General features: G+C 43.3%; 1 pseudogene; it reads left to right on the top strand.

Moving 5' to 3' along the window:
• The first annotated feature begins 215 nt into the window (after window positions 1–215).
• On the top strand, window positions 216–7,510 carry LOC118650490 (annotated as a pseudogene).
• Window positions 7,511–8,456: the final 946 nt, after the last annotated feature.

Genomic DNA, 8,456 nt, shown 5'->3' with positions numbered 1-8,456 from the left:
GGGTGGTGGGGTGGGGAACCGTGTGATGCAGGTGGCAAGGGAAGGAGGAGGTGGGGAAGCGGTGAGGTGGGGAATCTGATTGGCCCTGATCGGTGGCCTCTGCTTTTATTTCCTCTGTAAAGCTCAAACTGCAGGGTGTGGCAGGCTGTATTCCATGTTCTGAGGCTACTGGGGGAAAAATGGCCATTTAGGTTTGGAAGCTTAAGAAGGTACCAATGCAGAAGTCCTGGCCACGTCTCTCTGCCCTGCTTCCCTCCCCCTCAGACACCTCAAGTCTGTGCCTCCCTCCCTTTGCCAAAGCCTCAGGTGAGTGATTGCTACTGAAAAGTCCTGTGTTCTGGGTTTAGAGAATAAAAACAAAGACAAAACAAAGTTAAACCACAATGAAACTACAGCTTTCCCTCCCCCCAGCACCGCACTGCTTTTCCCTCATGAAGCTGCCTTTTATGGGGCCCATCTTTCACGGCACAGCCTTTCAAGGCTGTGGTCTCAGGTCCAGACTCCCCAGCAGCCAGCAGCCCTGCAGCTTTTGCTTTTCACAATTGAATGTTATGCCTTTGGCCAAGGGATATAGCTCTGGTGCTCAGTCTGGGCCTGGCTTCTATTTTTCTGAGGAAACTGATACTCCTGTAATGCATCTTCCTCTTCTCCCTCTGGGCTGTCTAGCCTGCCATCCCTCTCGAGCCCTGGCCACCCCTACTTCCGGTCTCCAGGCATTTTCCCATCCTACTTTGCTATAAGTTGCCTCCTCAGCTGGGCCTAATTTGTTAATTCCAGGTGATGTTCTCCGATTTAGTTGTATTTCCAGTCTGGCCCTGGGACAAGATGCACGTCTGCCTATTCAGTCGCCATTTTTTCCTTTCCTATTGTAATTTTTGAATTTCCATACCTAACTTCCTCACTGGGCTATGACCTACTTCAGGTCTGGAAATGTGTGCCTTATTCATTTTTGCATCCTTTGTATGTCGATAATGGTGTTAAAAAATAATTGCTAAATGAATAAAACAGAAATGCTCATAAATGTGTTTTTTGCTAACTGCTAATTGACCAGATGTGTTCTCCTAAAATTTATATGTTGAAGTCCTTACCTTCAGTGTGAAGATGAGGTCCTTGGGAATTGATTAGGTTCATGAGGTCATGAAGATGGAGCCTCACCATAGGATTAGTGCCCATATAAGAAGAGATACCAGAGAGCACTACACCACCCCCTCTACTTGTGTCTCTCTCCTCTGTGAGGACACAGGTAGAAAGCAGCTGTCTACATACCAGTAAGAGAGCTCTCACCAGAACTTGACTATCTGGACTTCCCTGAACTTGGACATTTAGCTTCCAAACCTGCGAGAAAATAAATTTCTGTTGTTTAAGCCACCCAGTCTATGGTATTTTATTATGGCACCTGAGTTGACTAATAAACTATCCCATCTGAATTATCTAATTGAAAGCTATGATTGGTAACTTTCCTGAAAACACACATAACGCTTTTTCTACATTTTTTTTACTCTATTCTTACTGTACATGTCAACTGTTTAGTAGATGGCACTAACAAGGCTAATATCAATCAGCCCATCATAATACAAAGTTACAAATCACATCCTTAGCCATAACCAGTCATCTTAAGAAAGCAAAACTGAATGACCTCTTTGCTGGGAAATTAATCCAAAACCCATTTTCTCCTAAGCAGAGGTCTAAAAGTGCCATATTTATAAGTTAAGAGCAATTTTCAATTACTTTTCTGTAACTGACTTTTAACATTAGTATTTTTTCCTCTTTATTAGACTCACAGGATAATGAATGGCTCTTCATTTATGTCACCATAGCTACTTAATTTTTTGAATTAGATTTTCAAGAACTCAAACCTGTTTACTTTGTGTGTTTTTATAAAGAATGGGGAATTTACCTATCAGTTGACCCTGATGAAAGAACAATAGGTAGCATATCTATTTGTATTTGAAGATTTTGTTTTAATATTTTAAAGTCCAGCATACAAGAGACCTTTTCTTGGACTGTTCCCATTGGAAAAGTTTCAGTAAATTGTGTGTTTGAAACCAGAAAAGCATAAGCCAAGTGGTAACCTTCTGATTGATTGCTTGTTTTTTAATTTGGAGAGTCAATTTAATACTCAGAAAGGGGGACACTTTGAGGACTGATTTAAAACAGACCAGGTAAGAGAGATGGTCTAACACAGTGGTTGGCAAACCGGCTCGCGAGCCACATGCGGCTCTTTGGCTCCTTGAGTGTGGCCCTTCCACAAAATACCAACTTCTGTGCATGGGCCACGAAGTTTCAATCGCACTGTACATGTGCACCCGCACGTGGTATTTTGTGGAAGAGCCACACTCAAGGGACCAAAGAGCCGCATGTGGCTCGTCAGCCGCAGTTTGCCGACCACTGATCTAACACTTTCCCATCAAGTTGCTTAAAGAAATCCCACTTCAATCTGTGTGCCTGCTTTCTTAGTTTATGTGTTGGTTTATTTCCAAATGAAAACTATGAAAGAGAACAGTATGTTAGTGGTTGTGTTCCATGCTGTCAAAACGCAGAGGTGATGTGATTATGGGATGGTGAATGTTCTCCTTAAAAACAAAAAACAAAAGTAAATAACAACAACAAACCCAAAAAGATAAAAGCTAATTCCACAGATTTCAGAGTCATACAATCTGACATTATTAAAATAAAATAGCGTGCAGGCTCACTAAACAATGCTCTACCCTCAAGCCCTCACTGTTTCATACCTTCCCTACGTGCCTCCTTTATTACTTCTTGGGCATTCTCAATTATTGACTTTAGAAACTCTTTTTTATTGGTCATTATTCTAAAGTTAGCTGGTGAAACATCAAACTGTCCCATTACCAGTGTGAAAAAATATTCATTGAATCAAACTGACAATATCACAATTTTCCTCTAAGAAAACTTTCTTCAGGTTCTTTTTTTAAAAAATATGTTTTTATTTATTTTAGAGAGAGATATAAACACTGATGAGAGAGAAACATCAATTGGCTGCCTCCTGCACGTCTCCCACCAGGGATCCAGCATGCAACCCAGGCATGTGCCCTGACCAGGATTTAAACAGGTGACCTCTTGGTTCATGGATCGATGTTCAACCACTGAGCTATACTAGCAGGCTCCTTCAGGTTCTTCAGCAAGAAAGAAAACCCAAATCCCAGCATGCTGCCCCAGCACCAGCACAATATAAATATCACCCATTGAAAAGGTAACAGCTTTTGCAGGAGGGAAACAGCCTTGGTACTGAAATGTCTGAAGGAAAGACTGATGGTTTGGTCATACATGGCAAGTACTTGCTAGGATGCCAAGCATACTGGCAACAGACAGCCAATGGAATCCAAAACTCTTTGGGTTACATTTACAGCACAAATCCAGGCACATGATGGTTGTCTTATATTTACTGCCATATCCTGCCACATCTTTCAGACAAATGACCTCACCAACTTTGCTGTTACAGCACGCAGGTGACCCAGCTGAGTGAGGAAGCAAAGGTGGGTGCAGCTGAAGCTCATCTTACAGCAGACCTATTGCTTTTAAACCCTGCCTTTCTCCTTTGCACTGCATAAGCTCCTTAAGAAATTAACTTAAAAACCCATCAATTGAAGAGATTATATCCTCAATTAAAATAATGATCTCCATTCTGGCCCAACGTTAGCATCCATTAATAGTTATAATTTGTTGTTAAATTTAGTGATATGTAACATGTTTTCTGTCTAAAATCACTGATGATCAAAATATTGTGCTCAGTTAAAGAGAAGAATGTGTATAATTTCAAAATTCAAACGCATTCTGTTACAAAAGAAAATGGCTATACATTTTTTTGAAGAGAGTGGTCAGTCTAGGCCAGCTGTGGGCAAACTACGGCCCGCAGGCCGGATCCGGCCCGTTTGAAATGAATAAAACTAAAAAAAAAAAAAACCGTACCCTTTTATGTAATGATGTTTACTTTGAATTTATATTAGTTCACACAAACACTCCATCCATGCTTTTGTTCCGGCCCTCTGGTCCAGTTTAAGAACCCATTGTGGCCCTCGAGTCAAAAAGTTTGCCCACCCCTGGTCTAGGCCCACAGAGTTCTCTGGTTATTAGCAAGAGCTCCATAACAGCCCTGGCCAGTAACGGCTCAGTTGGTTGGGCGTCATCCCATGCAGTGAAAGGTTGCCAGTTTGATTCCTGGTCAGGGCATATGCCTGAGATGTGGGCTAATCCCCAGTAGGGGGTGTGCAGGAGGCAGCCTATTGATGTTTCATTCTCACATTGATGTTTTTCTCTCCCTCTCCCTTTCAAAAAAAATCAATAAAAAAATATATTTTAAAAAGAATTCCATATAAAGCAAACCCTGGGATGGCATTTCATTTCTATCCCCTTTCAGATTTCTCTAATTTTCTTCAAAAGAAGCCTTTTAAATGTATTAAAAATTACAACCTAGCAAAATGTCAGAGACAGGCTGAGCACCCATACTTAAACCTAGGCTCTCTGTAATTTGACTCCTACAAATAAGGATACTATTGAGGAGATGTTTGATTAATTCTGAGGAGACACAAGACTCCAAGGAAAGTCAAGTTCAAGTCACCCTGATGTAATTACTGATGCATTTAATTAAATCATGTACAAAGGCATTAAATATTTCAGCAAAGTCTCTTAAAAAACACTAATATGAAATGACTTTCTCAGTAAATGGTATTTAGCTGTGTTGGTGGGTAGAGCAGACATAGCATCTGCAGGTTTAATTAAATGTTTGCTTAACCATATAAAAAGACAGTGATATATCTTTATAGCATCTGGCAGCTTCACCATCCTCCAGTCATTCTTTAATTAGTATGCTGGTGAATTTAATAGAAAATGGCTTTAACTTAGGAGCAGATGGCTCTTCTGAGTGGCAAGGGAACGGGAATTTCTGTCATGTTTACTTCTTAGTATGTAGCTTTCTAGTCTCAAGATCCCTTCAGAGCACAGGCCTGATGGAATCAGCAGGTTTAGCATATTCTATAGGGATTAATAGCTTCTGAAAGCAACCACTTCTGAATTTTGTTTAGTTAAAATAGTCTGACTCATGAGCTTCCAAAGATGGTTTTCCTTTGCCTCTCTGAGTCATTTCTTATATTTTATGACGAGACTAGTCTTTCAGTTGTTAAAAGAAAAAAGTTATCTAAATTTATGTAGTTTCTTTTAGGTAAATAAAAACTGTCTGTTGGATCCAATTTAGTCTCAGAGTTTTTTTTTTTTTAAAAATATATTTTATTGATTTTTCACAGAAAGGAAGGGAGAGAGATAGAAAGTTAGAAACATCGATGAGAGAGAAACTCGATCAGCTGCCTCCTGCACATCTCCCACTGGGGATGTGCCCGCAACCCAGGTACATGCCCTTGACCTGAATCGAACCCGGGACCCTTCAGTCCGCAGGCCGACGCTCTATCCACTGAGCCAAACCGGTTTCGGCCAGTCTCAGAGTTTTAAAGTTTAGGAAACATGAACCCCATCTCCTTCTCAGGGGGCAATTGGCTTGAGATAAGAAGGGAGGAAAATACCTTTGCTTTTCACAAATGTATTAGAAATGAAAGAAAAAGATAAGAAAATCTCAAGGAATAAGGAAAATAAAGAGTGCTAAGTCATGCCCCCACCTTGCCATTCAGAGGCCCCCGCCCCAAAGTCCATCCTCGTGGTTAGGTGGTGAGCGCCGGGGAGGAACACCTAGGAAGGCAGCGAGCTGTGGCTTAAAAGGGCACTATGCTGGGCCCTCCCTCCCTCCCACAGTCCGCGAGCCTCCGCCCCGCCGCCTGCACGCTGCCTGGGTGAAACACTGCTGCTCTCAGGCGCCAGTCGCAGCCACGGGCTCGGCCCGCTGCTGGGCCAGGCTGTGGGCAGCCCGCCCCCACTTACCACGGGACAACCCCAGCTTCTTCAAGACGGTGGAGGGCTTTTTCCACCGCGGCGCCAGCATCATGGAGAACACGGTGATAGAGAACCTCAAGACCCGGGAGAGTGAGGAGCAGAAGCAGAAGCAGGTGCACGGCATCCGGCATCCTGACGATCATCAAGCCCTGTAACCATGTGCTGAGCCTGTCCTTCCTCATCTGCTGCCACCACGGCTCCTGGCGGTCATCTGAGGGCTACCGGGCCCAGCACAGCCAGCACGGCACACCGCGCAAAGGAGTTATTTCTTAGAGCACTGATGTGAGTGTAGATGAAGTAAAAGCTTTGGCTTCTCTGATGACACATGTGCGCAGTGGTTGATGTGACTTTTAGGGGCGCCAAAGCTGGTGTTAACATCAATCCCAATAAATATACTGATAATGAACTGGAAAAGATCACAAGGAGGTTCATCATGGAACTGGCAAAGAATGGCTTTATTGGTCCCGGCACTGATATGTCTGCCTCAGGCATGAGCATGGGTGAGGCAGAGATGTCCTGAATTGCTGACTTCTATTCTAGCACCATAGGCACTATATTAATGCCCATGCCTGTGTCACTGGTAAGCCCATCAATCAGCGTGGAGTCTAAGGGCAGATTTCTGCTTCTGGCCCGGGAATTTTCCATGGGATCGAAAACTTCACCAATGAAGCTACTTACATGAACATTTTAGGAATGATACCAGGGTTTGGAGATAAAACATTTGTTGTTCAGGGATTTGGTAATGTGGGCCTGCACTCTGAGATATTTGCATCACTTTGGTGTTAAATGTGTTAGTGTTGGTGAATGTGATGGGAGCATATGGAATTCAGATGGTATTGACCAAAAGGAACTAGAAAACTTCAAATTGCAACGTGGATCAATCCTGGGCTTCTCTAACCAATGGACACAGACACCAGGGGGTGAGGGAATGTGTGTGTGTGTGTGTGTGGGGGGGGGGGGTTGGGGTGACAATGGGAGGATAAGAACACATATGTAATACCTTAATCAATAAAGAAAAAAAATCCTGGGCTTCTCCAAAGCAAAGCTTTATGAAGGGAGCATCTTAGAAGCCGACTATGACATACTGATCCCTGCTGCCATTGAGAAGCAGCTGACCAAGTGCAATGCACTCAGAATCAAAACCAGATCATTGCTGGAGGTGCTGATAGACCAACAACTCCAGAAGCTGATAAGATTTGCATGGAGAGAAACATTATGGTTATTTCAGATCTCTACTTGAATGCTAGAGGAGTGACAGCATCGTACTTTGAGTGGCTAAAGAACCTAAATCATGTCAGCTCTGGCTGTTTGACCTTCAAATATGAAAAGGATTCTAACTATCACTTGCTCATTTCTGTTCAAGAGAACTGGAAAAGAAATTTGGAAAGCACAGTGGAACTATTCCTGTTATATGCACAGGAGAGTTCCAAGTCAGGATATCAGGGGCATCTGAGCAAGACATTGTACATTCTGGTTAGCTTACATTATGGAGTGCGTGGGCAGGCCAATCATGTGCACAGCCATGAAGTATAGACTGGGATTGGACCTGAGAAGAGATGCCTACGTCAATGCCATTGAGAAAGTGTACAGTGAAGCTGGTGTGACCTTCACATAGATGGATTGTAGCTGATTTCTTTACCATCCTCTTCACCTCTTCATCTGTAGACCTATCACAAATTTGCATGTAATCACAGAAATCTTTTTCTCCCATTACTTATTTAAGTAATGGACACCATTCTCAAAAAGTCAATCCAGATTAACCCCTTAAATAAAAGAAACTAAGGTTAGGGAATCATGTACAAAGCTGAAAGTACACGCCAGAGAGACATTTGGGTATTTTGCCTCTAAATGAAAAGTCCCTTCTATCTAGCTGCACTGTCTTGCTCCATGGTTGCTTCCTAACAGTCAGAGTTGTGGCCCAGGAAAGCACCTGTTGTTCAAGACCAGTTAGTTGCTTGTTGCTTCAGCTCTCTGGACAAGCCTAAGGCATGCTGTAACTTTGACATGTTTAAGAAGCAGGTGTGTGGCATTTTCAGAAATAGCATGGTTCTCAAGTGAGTTATTGGTTTTTATATCAGCAAAAGAACTCAGTTTTATAGATTGCAAATAAAATAAAAGCCGTTTCTCTTTATGCATTTTATTCTATTAAAATAAACACATGCTGCTATAATAAAACTAGAGGTCTAATGCATGGATTCGTGCACCGGTGGGGTCCCTCAGCCTGGCCTGCACCTTCTCACAATCCAGGACCCCTTAGGAGATGTTGGACTGCTGGATTTGGCCCAATCCCCACAGGGCAGGCAGCCGGGGCATCGACCGAAACCGGCAGTCTGACATTTCCCAAGGGATGTAGCAGTGCACTAAGTGGAGGGGGTCAGGGAGGAGCCCGAGCTGGACTGGGTGCTGTGCTGCTCCCTCTCATCCCTTCCTCGCTGCACCTGCTGCCCTGGAGGTGGGAGAGGCTCCCGCTGTCTTAGCTATGCTTGCCAGCTGTGAGCTGGGCTCTTGCGTTGAGCATCTGCCCCCAGGTGGTCAGTGAGCATCATAGTGACCAGCTTGAC

Source organism: Myotis myotis, unplaced genomic scaffold (assembly GCF_014108235.1).
Source record: "Myotis myotis isolate mMyoMyo1 unplaced genomic scaffold, mMyoMyo1.p scaffold_m19_p_3, whole genome shotgun sequence".
Classification (NCBI taxonomy): Eukaryota; Metazoa; Chordata; class Mammalia; order Chiroptera; family Vespertilionidae; genus Myotis; species Myotis myotis.
This window is presented reverse-complemented; position numbering and strand designations above follow the sequence as displayed.